The sequence below is a fragment of the Sciurus vulgaris genome, assembly GCF_902686455.1.
Source record: "Sciurus vulgaris genome assembly, chromosome: 9".
Lineage (NCBI taxonomy): Eukaryota > Metazoa > Chordata > Mammalia > Rodentia > Sciuridae > Sciurus > Sciurus vulgaris.
In genome coordinates this window covers 112394647-112416714 of record NC_136469.1, presented here as the reverse complement: position 1 = coordinate 112416714, position 22068 = coordinate 112394647, and the positions used below count along the sequence as shown (strand labels likewise).

The 22068-nt window shown below is 41.2% G+C and overlaps 1 pseudogene across 1 annotated transcript; it reads left to right on the top strand.

Annotated features, from left to right (window-relative positions):
- Positions 1-9588: 9588 nt before the first annotated feature.
- On the top strand, positions 9589-21829 carry LOC306669833 (ubiquitin carboxyl-terminal hydrolase isozyme L1-like; annotated as a pseudogene). The gene is made up of 9 exons (XR_013766761.1): positions 9589-9620; positions 9908-10061; positions 10196-10325; positions 12875-13025; positions 16058-16143; positions 16223-16270; positions 17019-17085; positions 18174-18232; positions 21403-21829. The product of XR_013766761.1 is annotated as a ubiquitin carboxyl-terminal hydrolase isozyme L1-like (transcript).
- Positions 21830-22068: the final 239 nt, after the last annotated feature.

The window sequence follows — 22068 nt, the reverse complement described above, 5'->3', positions numbered from 1 at the left end:
CAGAGTCGAATCATTGGCAGGTGGTCAGATGGGGATTTTGGCAAACCACATGGTCTGCAGAGTTTGTCAAGGCAGAGGCTCAGTGGATGGCAGTTGTAGTGTCAGGTCAAGGCAATCAGCTAGGAGTGGGGCTGTGCATTCATTGTCATGGGCAGGGGACAGAACTAGAAGTTCCTTCTGGCAATTTTCTTGGCCAAGGCTCATGAGTTAGTAACATGTCGGGTCTTGGGGGAATTTCTCCTTTTAGGGGATCTTAGGTGAGGAGGTTGCATCTGGTGAGGTTATAAGCTCATGTGTCTGGTGTTTCTGCCTATGATTTGGGAGGGAACCATGTATCAGGTGCACCTGACCTGAATTAAGTTGGCAGGGTGTGTTATGAGTCTGTGCCTTGTGCTGTGGCAGGTGGTGGTGGTATACTTGCATAAACAAGGTGTAGAGTCATTCTACCTTGGTACTACACTCAAGATGGAGTAACTCATGGCAAACTACTGCTTTATAAAATGGAGTAACTCAGGGTTAGAAACAGCCTGAAACTCAGAGCGAGGCATGCCTGCTCTCCACATAACACTAATACCCCAACAATCTAATTCATTCTTGAGGCTGTATACACATCTACTCAGCATAATGCTTAGACTGACTCAGACATCCACAAACATGAAAAAAGGTTCACATGTAAACTAGTGAGATGGTTTTGTAAGGTGTATACATACTACCTATAAGAGGACTATAAATAAAGCATTTACTATTATATTCCAAGTGTGTTACACATTTTATTTATGTTGGTATGATTTTCACTTTGCAGTTAGAAAACAAAGACACGGTGAAGCTTAAACTTGCTCAAGGTCCTTTGGCTAATAAGTGATGTTGCTCGGATTCAAACCCAAGCAGACTTCTTCTAAGAGCCTGCAAGAATTAATGAACTTCCTGGGCAGGAATGGACCTACCTTTAAAGGATGTGAAGTTAAGTTTATGGCTTCAAACTTAAATGACCTCTTCCAACACTGGATTTCGTGCACTTAATAAGTTTGCAGTGTCTTTAGTCTCCAAAACATGACTCAGGCTGGGGTCACAGCTCAGTGGTAGACACTTGCCTCATATGTGTGAGGACCTGCGTTAAATCCCCAGTTCTGCAAAAATAAAAAACTGTGACTTTGCCTTTGGGTGTTGGGATAGTGAGTGGTTTACTCTATATCCTCACTTTCCAAGCTTTCTAAAATTAGTCGTTATTTTATAATAAGGAAAGCTGAAGCTTTCCCTCTGGGTCTGAGAATTCTATTAGGCTCCTTCTGGTTATTTCTTGCTAACTTTCAAGTGTCTTCAATTTAAAACTGAAGCCAGTGCAACTTATTTGTCTCTATATTCTAATGCATTTTTTAACAGGCTGCAGATAAGGGAAAATTTAGCCCTTAACAATCATCTTTATGTTGTCTTTTAAAGGAATTTATATTTTTATTTTGTCTTAAACCTCAATCTATTTGGAACCTGTTCAGTTTCCTGCATACCCTGCCATGTTAATAAATGACTTGACAGGCTAATTTGGCACTTACTTTCTTTGTCCTGCTTGATTGAAGTGATCTCTTTAATAACCATGTGTTTGATTTCTCCACTGGAGTTGGCATTCACTAAGGAACAGGTGCGGTTTTGGCCACTGTGGATGGCCTGTGTGGTCAGATTGCCTGGTGTCAGTCCTGGCTGCAGCCCTTACCCTACAGCCTATAGGATAGAAATAACAGAACTCCCATGGGGTTAGGACTGAACAGGAAAAACATGACACAGCTTAGTGCATAGCACACCTCAAGGGTCTCAGTTTGACATAAACTAGTAGAAGATGATTGAGAACCAGGTACGGTGGACACACGTGGTCTCAGCTACTTGGGGACACTGAGGTGGAAGGATCACTTGGCCAGAGTTTGAGAAGTCAGGGAAACACAGCGAGCCCCATCTCAGGAGAGAAAGAAAGAGGGAGAGAGAGAGAGCGCAAGAGCACTGAGGAATATCTGTGTGTGTCTTCATGAAAAAAAGGGAAAAATGTAGGGAAGTCTCAGCAAAGGAAATCGTGTGGATAAGGTTCCCTTCTAGTACAAAATATCTGGCTTTGGACGACTTAAGGCCCTTGGTTTCCTTGGTCATGTTACCATCAATATTGTTAAACTGACTCAAAATCAGCAAATATATTGGTGTGTCTCCTAACTACTAGGAATCAGTAGTGTTAATCATTCTCTAAAAGGCAAGTTTTTTCCTTTTAAATTATGATCACTCATTAGTATGGTACATGCATCAGACTGAATGAAATAATCGTATGATGATTAACAGTCTATATTTTACCCATTGTTCTTTTTTTTCACTTCCTGTCCTTTTTCTTTTATAGCATCCCCTCGGGGACACCATTTAGTTACATAGTTTTCACAGCTGCTTGGACTCCTCTTGACTGTCATTTAACTAAAATCAGTTCTGTGGACACAGTTCTGTGCTGCCTGGGCTTCTAGCCCGTTGGTTCTGCTTGTCTTCGGCCTCCCTGGGACGCACCTGTAGGCAGCAAGACTCTGGCTGAGAGCATGGGTCGTGCCATCAGCACCCCCGCCCCCCAGCAGCTGGCTGCCCTGCAGACTTTACCCCTAAGACGCGTTCACAGAGGGAGGTCAGTTTCTCCTGGGCCCGTTCTGGGAAGCCCTGAGGCATTTGTGAAGTTCCTGGAAATATGCCTGGAATATAGTAAGTACCGTTTCCATTTTTGTCACCACCTCTGTTGTGTCCCTCTCTCCCTTTTCTCCAGCCTTACTTCTAAGGTACAAAGTGTACCTTCTGCTTAGTATCAAACCAAACCTCATTTCCCATATAACACCCCATCTCCAAAATACCTATTCCTAAAAGTTGTTGTCTAAACCATAGCTCCCAGTCCACCAATGCCTGTTCTTTTCAGTGAGGACACATTCTGTCCTACAGTAAGACATGACCAGTGTAAATGTACTTGCCTTGAGGAAACTGACTCTACCACTGAGCCATATTGAGCTACATTCCCAGCTCTAGTCAAAAGATTTTTAACAAAATTGCCAAGATTATTACCAAGTGTGTGAAGTACAATATTTTTTTAAATGATGCTGACAATTGCATATACACATGTTAAAAAATGAATTTAAACACCTACTTCACACTATGCACACAAAAAACTCAAAATGCAGCATAGGAGCCAGGCGCTGGGGCGGCTGAGCCAGGAGGACCGCTAGTTCGAAGCCAACCTCAGTAAAAAGTGAGGTGCTAAGCAACTCAGCGAGACACTGTCTCTAATAAAATACAAAATGGGCTGGGGATGTGGCTCAGGGGTGGAGTGCCCCTGAGTTCAATCCCTGGTACCAAAAAAAAAAAAAAAAAAAAAAAAAATCATAGGCCTAATTGTACAAGTCAAAACACTGAAACTTCTTACAGAGCACATAGGAGAAAGTCTTCTTAATCTTTGATTAGGCAAAGATTCAGTAAATGAAACATAGAAGGAAAACCTGGTATACTGGATTTCATCAAAATTAAATTTTGCTGTTCAAAAAAAACACTATATAGGAAATTAATCTCGAATCAGAAGAAAACATTTGGAAGTCATATGTATGACAAGGATCGAGTATCCAGAATACATAAAGAACCTTTATGATGTAAAGTTTTTCTTAAAAGCTCATTAAATAAAAAGTGAGCAAAAGATTTGAATAGACATTCACCAATGAAAATGTTTGAGTCATTAATAAATGCTATGAAAAGATGCTCAACATTCCAAGTCATGAGGGAATCCAAATGAAATAATAAGACATGCTACCACATACCCACTGCAAAGACTCCAGTTAAAAAGACTGACAATCTTAGGTGTGGCAAAGACTTGGTGAAACTCAGATTTTCACGAATGTTCATAGTAGTGTTCTTCATGGTAACCCCAAACTGGAAGCAACCCAACTATTCATTGACAAATGAACGTTTAAAAAACATGACACATCTGTATGATGGAATACTCTTCAGCAATAAAAGAACTGGTTCCTGTGGTGCTAACATATGAATGAACTTCAGAAATATGCTAAGTAAAAAGAAGCTTGACATGAAAGACTACATATTGCATGATCTCACATATACGAAGTGTCCAGAATAAGCAACTAGAGGATATCACCAGTTGGCAGTGAGGAAGAGAAGATAAAAGGGCAAGTGGGAACTAACTTTATGGAGTAATGGAAATGTTCTAGTAGTGATCATGGTGATGATCATACAAATTTGTTACTCTTGTGGGGAGGGGAAGAATAGAAGTTCAGTGGATTAGACAAAGGGAAATGAAGAGAAGGGAGAAGGTTAGGAATAGGAAAGACAGTGGAAGGAATCTGACAAAACTTTCCTTTGTTCACATATGAATACTCTACTGTGAATCTCTACATCATGTACAACTACAAGACTGGGGACCTAACTAGAATAAGATAGACTCTATGCTTGTAAAATATGTCAAAATACACTCTACAGTCATGTATATCTAAAAGGAACAAAAAATATAAAAAAGTTACTCTACTAGAAGCACTGAATTATACACGTTTGTCAGTTTTATGTCGATTCACAAATTGAATTGTATCTCAATAAAATGTGAAAAAGTGTTACAAATTATCTGAGAAAATAATAGTTTTAAATGGAACCCCCATCATATGTTTGATAGCATAAAATTCATCTCTCAGCCTTAAATTACAGCCTTAGGCATGCTCAGCTGCTTAGCAAGAGTGTCTATTACTTATCAGAATCATCTGTAGAAGGAAGGTTCTGTGGGGTCCAAACCAATGTTCATCATTGCTAGAAAAATAAGACTATGATAAAAAAAAAATTATATTGCTGATGAATCAGAAATGATGTCTTTACTTCAGAAGACAACTTATTCATCTATTGATTTTGATGTTTCTTCACCTAAAGTGCTTAGGATTCTAAACAAGGACACTAGGACCCTCAGGTCACACCATTCTTTAGTGCCAGTCAGGACTGGAATCAAGGTCCTCGAAAATAAGTCCATGGTGTTCGCCACCACACCAAACTGTGTCTACTTCTTTTTCCTTTGAAGATGCAATGAACCATGTCCACCTCAGTACTCTGGGGGTAGCTTCATATCAGTGAAAATAAATTTCTTGCTGAGGAAAATTGCAGAATATGAAAGTAAAACGGGATCTTGAAAGTTATATCTTTCAAACTCCTGGCCCCTTCCTCTCCAGCAGTTCTATCTATCACATTCTTACCAGATATTCAAGTCAGCGAAAAGTTCCACAGGCGTGGTGTGACCAGACACTGGTAGCTGCCTATTACATAATTTTTTTCCCTCGTTCCTTGCTGGCAGAGCTCATCTCACTCCTTGGAGTCTGAAAACATATTTGCCTTCTCAGCCTCTCTTTTGGTCACACGTACTTAAATTCAGGTCTATGGGTACCAGGAAAAGAATTTTCAGGAGGGTAGACTTAGGTGGAGAAACTTGCCCACACACAAGAAAGGGGGAAGAAGGGAAGGAGGTGAGAGAGAGAGGGAGAGGAAGAAAATGTGGTTCTTGGAACTTTCTGTTGACCTCGTAACCATTATGGATGATCCTTCAACACCATGAAGATAGTGGACCGGAAAGTCATAAAGGACTCTAAACCCTAGATAGATTATTGAGCCATGGAAACAACTATAGAAACACACAACCATTGTCCAATTATTCAGTTAGGTAAGACCATAAATGTCCCCTGTAAGCCATTCTCACTTGGGGAATTTGCCCTTTGCAGATGGAGTATGATATAACATAGTGATCAATAGTGCAGAACTACCCGTGGTCAAATTTTAGTTTCAAGATGAGGTAACTAATTATCTGACCTTCATTTCTAAAAGGGAATATAACTTTCTATGTGTTATGATGATTAAAAGTGTTAATAGAAAAAAATTAAAAAAAAAAAGGTTAATAGAACTGAACCACTACATAAGCACTCAGTAAGCGCTAAAAGCATGCTCGCTGATACAGAGAATTCACAGAGTTGAAACTGCTGCCATTAAGTGCTTTCTTCTACAAACAAAGATTTTTCCTTTGACTTCTGTTGCCCGGGGCTCTTAAGCAATCATAAAGATACCCCCCACCACCACCTTTGAATTTTGAGCATAGGGATCACATCATTTCCCTCTGCAACAAAACAAAAGCTTTTTCTTCTTCACATTATTTATTCCCAATTTCATTCACCATTCTTGTTCACTATTTTGGCTTTCCCCTCTCTGGAAGCTCTCAGGGTCTCTTTTGAAGTGTAGTCGTTAGAATTTCAGCTGAAAGTATTGAGTGTTTATTATATGCCTAACACTGTCCTCACAATCTCAGTTTATACTCTGATAAATTCAGTGGGGGGAGTTTCCTTCCATGATTAAATCATGCCTATTATGTTGAGAATAGCCAAAAGATAGCACATATCTGATTATTCTTTCCATTTTCCTTTCTCATACTCGTGGCAGACATCACTAATCAATCACAGCATTTTTTTTTTTTTTTCTCCTTCATGGGGGCTCAGAAACCTTCTCAAGGCACTACTCCAGGAAACCACTGTGATTAAAATTAAATTGAATATCTCACGGCTGGTAGAAAAGAAGACTGAATTAGCTTTACATTACAATATGACCCCACCAAAGTATTTGAATCTTTTCTTTATGTATTACTCACAAGCCATGTATTAAACCTCATTAGTACATGTTTAATAGATTTTTCAAATTTTTTTTACTTCTGATCTTTGTGTAATTTTAAATAATTATAGTAAAAAATGGTGTGATTTGCTTTTACTTGATATTTTTCCATATTACACACTTTTGAAACCATAGAATCAGGAAAAAAGTTAACATAAAGATCAACTGTATTATAATTGACACAGCTTTACACATATCCCTATTAAATTTTAACAGCTTTATTGAGATACATTAACCATTTAAAGTATTTCAGCATATTCACAAAGGTGTGGCAACCATCACCAGAATCTTTATTAATTTCGTCATTTATTTTTCACTCATTTTCTAAACCTCACAATTCTGACATTTAGATTGCTAATTCTCCCTTGCATGCATATACTCTCACTCTCTCTCTCTGCTCTCATAAAATGACACAGGATAGGTTTAAAATATTAATCTTGTTGGGTGGCTACAGGTTATGATAATTCCATTCAAACAAAATGTCATTTTTTTTTCCCCCAAGAGAATCAATAAGCTATAAAATGACCTTCACGCATTACCAACCAACACCAACCCCGGAAGCATGAGGAAACAATAAAGACAGTGTCTGCTTGTCAACTCAGCTAGTAATCCCAAAAGAAAAGAAGGTAAAAGGCAGCCGGCATGACTTTTCTACATGCACACATCCTATTTTTTCTGAGTCACAAATCCACGAGGTCCCAGAACTTGTCTAACGACTGACCTAAACTCTCCTGGCCTGTAGCTGCAACATCACATATTCTCTCACCACCCTTTTTTTTTTTTTTTCCCTGTCAGATTAGGATAAAATTTGATTCTGTCCAGTCTCTGGCAATTCCTTGTAAAACAGCAAGTTGTTTGATTCACTGCTCTAATGTTTTCGCAGCACATAGTAGGCCCTCAATATGGACATTTATTGAGTGAATAAATGAATGCCTTTGACAAAGATTTCTGATAGTGATTTCATGACTGCTCTTACTGCAATAATTAGCAACTGCTAACTGTCAGTCTCTCCATCAGCCCTTATCTTAAATGTCACTTCCTTCAGGAAGCCTTTCTGAACCCCCTCCACTAAGTAAAGCACTTCTGATTTCAGCTCCATTTCATACAGACTCATATTGATAAAAGCTGCTTGAGAGAAGTTTCTGTATTTAGTAGCTGTGTTCACACTTATATCTCCAATTCTAAGTTCAGTGCCCAGCACATAATAGATTGCTCAATCAATATTTGTTAAATGAATGAATGAATGGGGCATGTAATTTGTCTGTGTGAAAAGACAAAACTCATTCAAAGTAACCAGGTGTTCTTGCCTACACCTATTCACCTGCCTTGTGTCTTCTTTTAACATTTTATTGAGGTATGATTTACAGTAGTATGAAATTACACTCAGTAACTGCTTGCTGATATTTTCTTCTCTCATTGTTGTTGAAAGTCATATTTCTGATGCTAAAAAGGGAGGAAAACAGAGGTTGAACGTTTGTGGCATCTTGGATGGAGAATGGTTTTCTGAGAGCTCAATCTACCAGGATGTATTTCCTGGCTTTACTACTCAATTGTGACCTTAAGCAAATCGGACTTCTTTAACTCTTGGGATTCTGGTTTGTAAAACTGCACTAACAGAGTATCCTCATTGGATCCTCTCAGCATTAAATGAGATGACACATATAAAGGACCCACTTTATATGAAATAACTTAAAGAGGAAATAACTTAAAAATGCAGATTCCCTCCCTTCCTTGTCATGGTAACCTTGGACCTCATAAGCAGTAGGCCTATTCTTTCACATCATCATTATTTCGTTCTGAGCATTAAAAAAAAAAAAAAAAAAAAAAAAAAGAATCTTGAATCTTCCTGTTTCTCAGTATTTCTGCAAGCCCCACTTCATTTTGCCATTTAGCTTTACTGGCAAATTCTTACTGACTTGGATCCCTCTTTTTATCCTTCTTCAACATATCATTTTCTCACCATCTTCTGAATGTGCTGGTTAAAAAAGGAAAAAATAAAAAAAAGGCACCCCACCTGAGATCACCGTGAGAACAGTGATTTCTTTAGTTGCATTCCCTTTCTCTTCATTGGGAGTATTGTGAACTCAGAATTTTATTTTCCCAAAGCCATCCTATTCGTCTACGAGTGAACAGTTCTCGTCTCAAAATCATACCTATCTTTTCCTTTGGCTCTGCTACTTAAAGACTCCAACTGCCTGCCTTCTCTGTGTCTTATATTTCCGCCACATCCCTGGGGTTTCTACCGCTTCCCCATGATCAACCAATTCTTTCCCTGGGAGTCACATTACATCCAGCATTACTAATTGCAATATCTGTTATAATACCTTTTTTTTTTGTTTTTTTTCCAATTCTAGGCAATCAATTTAAAACGAACCTCGGTACTGTAAGATTTAACATGGGAGGATGGACTGTCTGAGGTTAAATGCAAACTCCTGCGAGATCTGGGGACATAAATTTATATTCATATTAAATATATACCTGTTTGAATTTGTGCTTTTTCTCAATGCTTCAGAGACCCCGAGCTTTTGAGGGATGGGCATGGTAGAGAAGATGGGTTTGCAGAAATTTCGCCAAAAATTAAAGACTCCATCAAAAGGACTGCTCCATACACTCAAGGAAGACCCACCAACAAAATCCATCTTCACAACCACTAGATTATCTCACTGGCGAGTGAGACTGCAAGGTTTGGGGGCCCGACTGTACCACTCTGCGCTGCGCATGGGGGGGTACGTGCCCCTGTGCCTGCAACTGGACGTTTCCCCTCGCTTGGTTTTGCCCCTGCTCCCCCATGCGCAGGGCATCCACAATGCGTCAGGCCGGCGCTTATAGCGGCAGCCTGGGCGGACTCCGCTCGCTGTTTTTATCTTCCCTGGGTTGTGGGTTCTTCTGCTGTTCGCGAAGATGCAGCTCAAACCCATGGAGATAACCCCGAGGTGAGCGCAGCGTCAACCGTTGCTGGGGGAGCGGAGGGTTAGGGTCGGCGGTGGCAAGGGAAACGGTATCGCTGACTTTTTTTTTTTTTTTCCTTTGCATTTGCCGTTTAGATGCTGAACAAAGTGAGTGGTGCCTCTCGCTTCCTCTGTCCCCCCCTCCCCCGGGAGCGTGGAGACGAAGGCGCCCACCGAGCCGCGCTCTGCACGCTCCAGAGGCGGCCGGGCTGAGGCATCCTGTCGGCGCTCTCTCTGCCACCTGAATTTGGGGGGTGACTCTGCGAAACCAGTCTGGGGGAGATGGAGGAGGATGCGCCCAGACGGGAGCAAGTGCTGGGAAGAGCTCTTGAGGGCGTGGCGCGGCCGCGCAGACTCGGGTACCCGGGCTTCGCCCGAGCCACGTGTGGGCTGCGCTTTGTGCCTGTGTCATTGCACTGGCGATGGGTGGGGCGGGGGCGGGGCCTCCTCCCAGACTCGGGTGTGGGGCGGGAGGGCGCGCGTGCTGGGCCCCGCCCCCTGGCAGGTGCCTGGTGACCTGTCTCCCCGCGCGCCCGCTCAGCTTAATCACCTCTCTGCAGGTGCTGGCCCGGCTGGGGGTCGCCGGCCAGTGGCGTTTCGCCGACGTGCTGGGGGTTGGAGGACGACGCTCTAGGCTCGGTGCCAGCACCTGCCTGTGCGCTGCTGCTGCTGTTTCCTCTCACCGCCCAGGTAGGGAGTGGGCTGGGGGATGGGCGGGTCCCCGAATGGTGCACGGTGCTTCCAAGCCCCGGCTAGGCGTTGAGGGCTCCCCACCTGGCCTGGCCTCCAGACCTGTCTAACTGGCACCCTTTTGTAGGGAATAAAGGTCGCATCTCAAAAGCCCCCCCTCCCCCACCAAGGAGGTGCCCTGCACTTTCCATGGTATCTACTTACTGGGGCGCCTCTTGTAGTAGTGCCTCTTCGCTCATCCATTGAGCGTTGGACTTAAATTGGGACGAGAAGGGGCCCAGTTATCTAGGGAAATCCTACGGCACGAGTCGAATTTAGGCTTTTTCTGCCTTCTATTTGGGGGTCTGCTGGTTATTTCCCTTTAAGAGTTGTAACCTGTCAGCTCATTATTTGCTTCTCAGGCTCCCACCTAGAGCTAATATGGCTTGGGCCTGTCTAAATCCCAGGACACAAAAGGTTCTTTAATTCACTCCATTGCCAGAGTTTCTTAAAGTGGCCTTAGGGGGTTCTTCACACCCCATAACATGTAATGCTCTTGAGTGTGCTTTCTGAGGGGGAATAATTTGTGTGGTTCCTTTGCTGGGACCCCCTTTTCACTTTCCTTACCCTCTTGTCTCTGACCTTGTAGTTAAATGTAATAGATGGTTATTTGTATTATCTTGGAAACAATTTTCTTAAAATGTTTTCCTCCTACAGTCTAGTGAGGATATGTGTACCTCAAAGATTGAGCATCAGATCAAAAAAATCATAGCTGGGATATTTGTGTTTTGCATTGTGGGGAGCACTGGTAATTAGTATATTGTTTAGTTCCCGTTGCTGTCATGTGACGCTGATTTGAAAATGGTTGCATTTGGTAAAAGTTGGGGCACCATGTCAAACGTGAAGTTAACTTAAGCACCGTTATCAGGCTAGGTATACTAGAACGCATCTTGGTCTAAACAAAAACTATGTGAAGTTCCAGACCTTCCTCCTAGTACGTGGGCTAAATATTGTTTAAAAAAAAAAAAAATTACTCTGACTGTAAGGATTATCCCTCTGACATGTTTTTCTAACCAAAGCCTTTACTTGGTTAAAATTTCAAATCTTTGCAGGTCAAATTAGCTTCCTTGACCAAATGCAAAGTAATCTCAGGCTCGCATTGAGTGTCTCACTGAGTTTATTCCGATGAAGGAACCATGATGACTCGGGGTTTTTTGAGCAGCGCTGGCAAGGCCTCTGGGAGGCGGTGGTGTGGCATGCTTGCTCTCTAAAGCTCCCAGGTCTCCTTTTGCTGGCTGCACCTGATCCTTTTAGGCAGCATTCTAGTTTGAAAAGCTAGCCCTTCGCACAGAATTCCTACTGGGCAAACACTGAAGCAAATTTAATGAAAAGTGAGGCTTATGGGTTGAGTCTGTGAACAAGCTGATGTTAAATTAGACAGCTTCTACTTTAACTAAGGGAATATTATGAAATAATGGATGCTGCTGTCCTATTTTGAAATTTTATCTAATGGGTCTAGAAAGTGAAAATCTTTTAACAGTGTGTGACTAACCATTCAAGGATCTGGTAGCTAGGAAGCAAAAACTTCTATTTGGGGTCAAGTTCAGACTTCATTTCTATGTACAGTAATAGAAGACTTCTAGAGTTGGAAATGTTTCTTGTGTTCTGTCTGAATTTTGCTTGTTGTGGGAAATTAGTGTTTCGTAGCATTAGTATCCAGCTGCTAACAGAAGTTGTAACTTTTAAGGTCTTTAAAACTCATTAGGCTATCCTGTTGCCTCCCCCCCCCAAAAAAAAAAAAAAAAACTCATTAGGGAAAGATCTAAAGAGTCTCTTTGAATTACTGTGCAAGCAGCTAGCAAATGCTTTAAGGAAATCCCATTCATTTACCAGACTCCATGCTCCAGATAATCTGTCCTCAGATTAAACTCTATAACTGGCAGGGACAAACTGCTGTCACATCTTCTTCTTCTATGTTGACAAGGTTTTGTAAAATCACAGCTCAACACACCAGGACCAGTAAGTTGTCTTTCCAAAAACAGGCAAGGAAATAGGTCATTTCTTTCACTTGTTCCTTTCAACAGTTAAGTTTGGTTTTGATTTTGTTTGAAAACATCTACTTGGACAGAATAGAAGTAGAATGTTAAAGAATAGTGAAATGTAAACCAGCTGGTGTTATTGTTGGGCATTAAATTGATCAAAGCTTGATTAGGATGTCTGTGTGAAATAGTGTTAAAAGAAGAAAAATAATGAATGGATCTGTGTTCTGACTTCATGGCACCCTCCATCTAAGCTAAAAGGTTGCAGTGGTGTCTAGACAGAGCCTTGGGCAGTATCCAAGATGGGGACCGCACTGCAGCATCAGGGTGGAGTCTGAGAACCTCCAGGAGCCCCACTGGCCGGTGTGGATGGGAGGCAGTCAGGCCACCATCTGGGCGTGGCCAGCATCTAGAACCAGGCTCCTGCTCACACATCCCACTTGTGTTTCCATTTAGGTGACAGAACTCGCTGTGCTGCCATCTGCTTTGCATTTTCATTTTAAGATGTAAAAAATTGCTTCCCATTCACAGCATGAGAACTTCAGGAAAAAACAGATTGAAGAACTGAAGGGGCAAGAAGTTAGTCCTAAAGTGTACTTCATGAAGCAGACCATCGGGAACTCCTGTGGTACAATTGGACTGATACACGCAGTGGCCAATAATCAGGACAAGCTGGAATTTGGTATGTGTGGCCTGCTCGCCCTCTATTTAAAACTCAACACATGGAGTTCAGAAGGCAGTTACTGTGCCACTTCATTCCCCAAAACTCCAGGGTTGATGCAACAAAATTATGGTCTTAAAATTGTCTCAAAACCTGTTTAGTCAGGGCTGCTAGTTAAAGTGGATTCTTACTGTTCTTTTGAGGGGAAGAAGCTCGTTTTCCAGGAAGTGTGATTGGGTTATCTCCACCTGAGGTGATGGTCTGTCTGTGTTGGCATTTTCATGGGTCTGAGGCGAAGGGGAAAATGCTGAGGGTTGATCTGTGTAGTGATTCTCACGTGTACTTCCTACTACATTCTCAACAATTCTGGAGAATTAGATGATGCTAAACCAGAAAATATCAACAGTTAGGACCTGTCTTGAATGGTTCATGTTTGAATGGTTCGTAGCAACAGGAGAACCAAAACAGCTCAGAGTGGTGGACACAGATGTGTGGAGGTTCCTCAGGGAAGCGGAGCAGCAGGTAAAAACCTGGGGGTGCAGGTGTGAGCAAAGTCAGGTCAAGGGCTTTAGCCACCTCCAGTGAATGCTACGGAGGATAGAGAAAAATGAGTCTGAGCCCTGAAGTTTCTCAGAGGTTCAATGAACAGAAAAAAAAAGTTAAAATAACATGGACATTATGTGTGTTTAGGCCAAGGGTCAGCAGGTTTTCTTAAAAGGAGAATAAATCTTTTAGGTTTTGATGACCACATGGTCTGTCTTTGTAGCTCAAAAGCAGCCATAGATTAGATGTAAATCGGTGAACAGGGCTGGGTCCCAAAACTTCATTTACAAAAATAGGTGATAGTAGTTTGTTGACTCAACTTAGACAATGGCCAGGAGCAGCTAGGACCTGAATGACCTCAACTAATAGTTCACGCTATTTTGTTGCAGTTCAAATAGAGTTGGGTGGAGGTGCTTCCCAGGTTAGAGACTGAGGCAGAAGGGTTTGATCCCAGGATTTTGAGGCCAGTCTGGGCAACATAACTTAAAAATGTATTTTTTTGTTTGGAGTGGGGGTGTCACTCAGTGGTAGAGCACTTGTCTAGAATGCACAAGGCCCTGGGCTTGGGCCCCAGTACTGCAACATACATACATATATTATAATAGTTATTATTTTGGTACTGGATATTAAACCCAGGGGATCTCTACCTCTGAGCTACATCTCCATCCCATTTCATTTTTATTTGAGACAGGATCTGAGTTGCCCAGACTGCCCTCAAATTTGGAATCATCCTACCTCAGCGTCCTTAGAAGCTGCGGTTACAGGCATGTGCCACCGTGTCAGGCTTAAAATTCATTTTTAATAAAGGAAATGTGGCCAAGACTCTACTTTTGGTATAATTCTGAAATTAAGATGACTTTACTGACCATAAGTATCCAGAGCTTCTGGAAGTTGCCTTTTCAAAAGTTGACTTGATTAAGCTTTATTGAAAAGTTATAGCTTGATCCTTTTAGTCTATAAAATCTCCCTATATTTAGAGTCCTATGTTCCTGAACTCAGAAATGTGATTTTTGTAACCATGTAATGCTGAAGTCAGGAGTCAATTTGTCTCAGTCCTTCTCATGGAGATGCAAGGTTTTTTTTTGTTTGTTTGTTTTTTTTTTTTTTTTTTTTTTTTTTTTTTTTTTTTTTTTTGCAGTACTTCAACCTCCAGTACCAGGGTCTTGCACATGGTAGGCAAGTGCTTCACCACTGTACTACATATACCCCTGGCTTCTCCAGATTTTGATATGGCTGCCATTTAACAAATTAGTTAAATTTAGATCTGAAAGTTAGACCTTTTGAAATATAAGTTGCTCTTGTTATAGCTATGTGATCAGTGTCTCCTAGGCTTAACCACACTGAGCAGTAACCCAATTCTTGGTTTAAATACCTTTATTTACTTATTTGTTTTTATATGATGCTGAGGATGGAACCCAGTACCTCACATGTGCTAGGCGAGTGCCCTACCACTGAGCTACAACCCTAGCCCCAGTAATCCAGTTCTTACACAAAGAGTTGGCTAGTCGGTTGTCGCTAAGCCAGGCTGTGTGGAGTCTTCCACGTTTCTATTTAAGATCATTTGTGGACTGGGGTTGTAGCTCAGTGGTAGAGCGCTTGCCTGGCGCATGTGAGGCCCTGGGTTCCATCCTCAGCACCACATAAAAACAAATAGATACCATACCTTATTTTATTTATCTATAACTAAAAAACTTTTTTTTTTTTTTAAAGGAAAAAAAGATCATTTGTGTGTGCTGGGCTGGGGATGGAACCTGGGGCCTCACATGCTAGAGAGCACTCCACCGCTGAGGCTATATTTCCAGCCCTGTATTTAAGATCTTTATGTTAATGTCTGTCTGGATAATTGAATTATTGCATTTTCTACCATAAAATAAAAATCTTTGGTTTGGCAATTATTAGATGGTGCTGTTATGGAGTATCATATGTTATATGTACAGATACAGCAGTAGACAAGGTAGCCCGTTTGTGCATTGAAATCTCATAAGTGCACGTTCCAAATGAAGAAGTACTATCACAAGGCAATAAGAGGTTTGAACAGTGAGTATAAGGTAGGAGGGGAAAGAAGTTGGGGAGGCACAGATGAGAGGCAAGGACTTGGCACCCTGGAGAATGGAGAGGCCTTTCTGGCTTGAATGCAGGAGTAGCGAGTGGTTAGGAAAAGAGACTGGAGAAAAAGGGACAGCTCATCCGCATCATTGGAGACCATATTAAAGACTCAGCTGGTACTGGGTGTGACGGCACTTGCCTGGAATCCCAGCTACTCAGGCAGGAAGATGGCAAGTTTGAAGCCAGTCTCAGCAATGTAGTGAGACCCTATCTCAGAAGATAAAAGGGCCGAGGGTGTAGCTCAGTGGTAAGAGTTCTTTTGGGTTCATTCCCTAGAGCCAGAAAAAAATGATGATTCAGGTCATTTGTATGTGACTGGCTGTGTAAAGGCTTAGTTGGCCATGAATGTACACTCATATGCATTATTTTTTTCTATACTAATGCATGTATTTTCTTTTTTAAAGAGGATGGATCAGTCCTGAAACAGTTTCTTTCTGAAACGGAGAAGATGTCCCCTGAAGACCGAGCAAAATGCTTTGAAAAGAATGAGGTACAAAGAGAACTTCCTGAAGCGTTGCGTTTAAATAATTCTGGGGAGTTGGGTGATAATTCTTCTCTCTCTTCTGCAGGCCATACAGGCAGCCCATGATGCCGTGGCACAGGAAGGCCAATGTCGGGTAAATGCAAATACAAATCCGAGCCAGGTTGCCCAGGTGCTGTCTGTGTTTCCACTGGAATATTTGCAGGAATCTCTTTCTGGAATATAGTAAATGACCATTGTTATCCACCCAAGACCAATTCTGGCAGAAAATTCTACCCAAATAATGCTTTGACTGGATCTGTTCACAAAAATAGCTCTTTGGGAATCTAATTGGCAGTTGAAATTGTCTTGCACACTTCATATGATAGTAGTATGATATTATGTTTAGATCTAAATGAATCTTGCAGGGTAACACCTCTCCTAGTACTTGAGCATTTCAAATACTTCTCACAGGCTGCTGGGGAGAGTAAGGTATACCAACAAGACTGACTAGTTCTAGAAGGTTTAAGATGCTGTAATGGGAACAGAACATCCAAGTCAACTGCTGATTTTTTTGGATGCCAGTATCTTCTGATCATGGTTTGCTCTGCCATTTTAGATTTGACTTTGGGTGAGATATTTACTCTCCCTAAGCCTGAATTTCCTTCTCAATAAAAAGCATGTGATAGTAGCACCCTCAGAGCTGTCTTACCAATCCAGTGTTTCTACCTTAACTGACTTAGAATAGGGCCTTGTATGTAGGAAATAACATAAGTACCAGCTTCATAGTTTAAAAATATGTCAACAAGCTGGTTCAATATGTTCTACTTGAATTGTGAGAGAATTTCTTTTTAACAAGTTCATCTTGTACTCATTGTCAAAACAAATTTCTTGACTCTCTTCAGGTAGATGACAAAGTGAATTTTCATTTTATTCTCTTTAACAACGTGGATGGCCACCTCTATGAACTTGGTACGTGTCACTCCATTTTGGGGAAGTCAGTATAGTTTTCATGTATTCTTTCAGACTTAATTTCTCAGAGTATTGATGTATGACTTTATGGCATGTGTATATCATTGTTTATGAAGCCAGACAAAGATGATTTCATGGGGGCACTTAACCCTTTATCAAACCCAAGCCCCCTTCTTGGCAGCTGGCATACCCAGTGGATGGCTTCAGTCACAAACCAGTGAGGAGGACAGGTTAGGGTCGGCACCAGTCCAACTCCTCCCTGATGGCAACCCCGAATATTATCGTTTTCAAACAAGGAAACATTTAGTAGAGGATTAATACCTAAATGTGACGTTGTTCATGTAAAAATAACTTGAATATGTTGGAGTCATTTGTATTAGCTGGTTTATGCCAACAAAAAGGAATTTCCATCTTCCTAGACGTATCCCCTTTTTATTAATGGAGAAAGATTTGCAGATGTATTGTCTCACGTGGAGACACTGCTTATGGATTAAAAAGGGCAAAGGAGACTTGGAGGCAGTCAGCAGTCATTGAAAGACAAATCTCAAAGTGCTCTTCTTGGCTCCCTTTTCCCTGGACCTCAGGGATTGCATCTCTGGTCCTTCCCAAGAGATGGGAACACAGTCCCCTCTACTAGGGGTAGTGGGATTGGGTTTGTGTTCCCTGTTAATAGGTTAACCCATCATCCCAGATGTGGAATAGACCACATATGGTAACTTTTGAAATAAATGTCTTGAGATTTCTTTTTTTTTTTTTGAGGAAAATAAGATGAATGATTATAGTATTTGGAAAAGTATGTATGGAAGTATATATGAAGGATACATAGACTCTGGATTATGATTTCAAACCTATTTTAGTGCACCTGTGTCAATCTTGTTGCAGTATTTGAAGAATTAAAAATGGGATTTGGTGGGTTAATTGTAGATTAGAATTGCCTGAGGTGGATGCCTGGGAGCTGCAGCCTCTCATTTCCTAACCAAGCTTCCCTTTGTGGGAGTGGCAGTGGTATTTTGGAAGAATTCAGAACTTCCTCTGGGCTGGGTAGGTGCTTTTGCCGGAAAACTGACGTGCCGGGCTTCTCGTTCTAGATGGGCGAATGCCTTTTCCAGTGAACCATGGAACCAGCTCTGAGGGCTCCCTGCTGCAGGTAATCTTTGGAGTGCCTCTTAGGGCCGGCTCTCCTAGTTGTCTGAAGTACTGACATACTTTCCGTTCTGCCAGCATCAGTTGCCTGGGTTAATAGCAGTCTTCAGGGCTTAAAGATCATCTCGGTACCTGCACCTATTTCATTTTGTTGCAGGTGTTTTAAACAGGATCCTTCAGAGAAACCCTAATTAATCTGTTCGGTGTGCTGTGCTCCCTTGTGGGATTAGGGTGACCATTGTCCTCCTGCCAGGTTACATGATTGCTAAAGACTCAAGTAAAAGCACCTTGTGCCTTCCCTAACCTCTAAGACTGCTGGAGTCTGGTTGCTCCTGTAGTTAGAGTGCTATGGATTCTGGTTAGGTAAATTCAGTGTTTTTATTCCCATGTATTCCACTGTTACAGAAGGAGAGAAGCAGATTAAAAAGATGTCTGATAAAATCAAGATCCAGGATCCCTGTGTAATCATTCTGGTAGAAGTGACTATAGAAACCTTGAACTAGTAGGCAGTTTCCAGGCATTTTCAACAGAAAACTTGAGTTGCTAGAATGGAATCAGTTTGCTGTTATAAAGGAAAATTGCTTAATTATGATAAAATATATAATACTGTTAAGGTATAACTACTTTATTTCTAGTAGTAATAATCACTAATTTTTTTTGAGCACTTGGTATGTGCACACAGGGGGGATCAGCAAAATTTTCTGTAATGAGCTAAATCAAAAATATTTTAGGCTTTGCGTGGGGAATGCAAATGTTGAATCTTGGCTCTGTAGCAAGTATTCAATTCTGCTGCAATAATTCCCAAGGAGTCCATAGACAGTATCTAAATGAATATGTGAGGCTGTGTTCCACCAAAACTTTGTTTGCAAAACTAATAGCAACCCGGATTGGCCGATAGCTGAAGTTCGCTGACTTCTGGGCTAACTGCTATCCTAAGTGGTTTATGTATTTGTCAAGTCTCTTTAATGATGTGATGAGGTAGGACTTCTTATCCGCATTTCGCAGATGAGGAAGGCGGGGCAGAGAAATGAAGTAATGCCCAAGGTCAGTGTATTAACTTCAGTGATAACTTCAAAGGTGCTAATGGACCAAATTATGCCACTCTAGGAGGAAGGGTCACTTTTATCATACATGTATCCCTGAGATAGTTAAAGCCAATTCTTAATATATGAGCGGTATATGGGAATAGTAATGTGGAAAGAGAAATAGATTTAGAGAAACCAGATGGGATTTTCATGGAGAGTCAGACTTGGATGTGAATGAGAACAGAGGCAGAATTTCTGATCTGTAACACAAGGGGAAGGACTCGTACTTCTAATAGGACTTTTAAGGTTCATATCAGTTCATCTCTAACTTTACACTAATACCATGAAAATGTCCCATGTGGGACAACCCTTAACACGAGTTTTAGGAAGGGTAAACCTTGGTGAAATAAATAAAAAATACTGTAATTGAAATCTCATTTAATATTAAATGACTATAAACCAGCATCTTGTTAAAGGCTCGTCCTATATATAAAAAGGTATTTTAGGTCATGTAAACTGCATGCTACATTAATTGTTAAACTGGTGAGAAAATATATGAACTAAGCTGACAGTGGTGCATGCCTGTAATTCCAGCTCCTGAGGAGGCTGAGGCAGGAGAATCACAAGTTCAAGTCCAGCCTAGGCAATTTAGCAAGACCCTGTCTCAAAAATAAAATTAACCAAAAGGACTGGGAGATGTAGCTCAGAGGTAGAACACTCCTGGCTTCAATTCCTAGTACCACCCCCCCCGCCCCCACCAAAATGAATAAAACCCCATGTATCATAAACTTGAATGAATTGGGTCACTACTCGTTGAGTAGGAGACAAAGTTGTCTATGTAGAGGAGTGCTTATTCTCTTTAAAGGTGCACCCTTAACATTGAGATCAACATTGTCCTATAGAAAATCAGTTTGGAAAATGAAGGTCTGGAAATGAATATATATTAAAAATCCTGATAAGAGAATGTTACCTAAATGATAACATTAGATGTGAATCTAAACAAATCCCTTTTTGTTTGTGTTTTTGTACTAGAGATTGAACCCAGGGATGTTTAATCACGGAACCACAACTCCAGCCAGCCCTTTTGCCCTTTTTTTTAAAATTTTGAGACAGGGTCTCACTAAATTGCTCAGGCTTTGCGAATTTACTGAGGCTGGCCTTGAATTCGCAAAAATTCTGCCTTAGTCTCCCAAGTTGCTGGGATTACAGGCGTGCACCACTACCCCCAGCTCTGTTCGTTTTAAATGTAGCTCATTTAAAACTCCATTGTAATTTATGCTTTTTTTTTTTTTTTTTTTTTTTTTTTTTTTTTTTTTTTTTTTTAAGGGTTAAACTCGTTTTTCATTTAGTGATTTTTAAAAGGAACTGAAATTACATTTTATTCTGTCATGGAGGATTCTTCTTAATATTTCTATATGGTTTATTGCACGCGCTTTCAACTGAACCTTTTACAAATGAAACAGAATTATTGATAGGCCCTACAGTTTGAAAATACATTGGGATCAATTTTCTGTTACCAGTCTTTGTAATTAGAAATAGGAACGTGTTTCACAGCACCAGATAGCTCTTAAGAATTAATCACCTCTCTGCCTGGAATTACCACCAGGTAAACTTTAAGGCTGTTTTATAAAATGTTTACTTGGAGGAAATTTGTCTCTTTTCCAGGAGTTTTGAGTTAGGAGAACTATTTCTTTTAATATGCCTTAAAAAAGAGATCAGGTGGTTTTAAAATTTTTTTTAATTGTAGGTGAACACAGTATCTTTATTTCGTTTATTTTTATGTGATGCTGAGGATTGAACCCAGTGCCTTACACATACTAGGCTAGCACTCTGCCACTGAGCTTCAACCCCAGACCAAGGGATCAGTTTTTGTGCCCAACGAAGCTAGGGAAGCCCAGAGCTACTTAGTGGAAGTGGTAAAGGGGTGGAGCTTCTGTCAAACCAGTGGTGTGTATCCCAGCCTTCTGGGGGTTTTGGGGGTTTTGTTTTGTTTCGTTTTGTTTTCCTCTTGCCTTAAACCCTGGCTTTCAAGGTTAGCTAGGGATCTCGAGGTGTCCTGGGTAAACCTTAGCATGAATGGGCCTTACTTTCTGAAATTTCCATTTCGAGCTGTTTCTGCTGGGGTATCCATGACTGCCCTCCTTTCCAGGACGCCGCCAAGGTCTGCAGAGAATTCACCGAGCGCGAGCAGGGAGAAGTGCGCTTCTCTGCGGTGGCCCTCTGCAAGGCGGCCTAGTGCCTGCGGGAGGGCCCTGCTCTATGCCCTCCTCCCTTCCGCGTGAAGATACATCCCTGCCCAAGCAGTCTTCAGTGCTTCCGTACCTGTGAATCACGCCGTCTCCCTCGGTTCTGCAGACACGCCCTCCCTCCACACGCCCGGCTCTAGCGGAGCTCTGCTGTCTCCAGCCAAGTCGGCATGCGCTTCAGAGGCGAAGCGCCCTCCACTGTGTGTCTTGTTCCTTAATATCTCATGCTTTCAATGGCGACTTTGGTTTGTGTCTGTAAGTTAAGGCCTTGGATGTGGTTTAATTGTTTGTCCTTAAAAGAATAAAACTTTTCTGCTGATAAGAAATAAACCTAAATTGGTTCTCATTTTCTTTGCACCCCCCCACATCTCAAATTATTTTGACAATGATACATGAATGTCTTCCTTATAATGCAAGTCCTACAACGCAGATAAGAAAATTACCATAAAAATACTACAAGTTTAGTGTTTCTAGACTTTTTTAATATTCCTATGCATCCCTCCAGAAACTAGAAATTTTTTTTAATGAACTATTTTAGGGACACTTTTAGGTTGATAGAAAAAATAGAG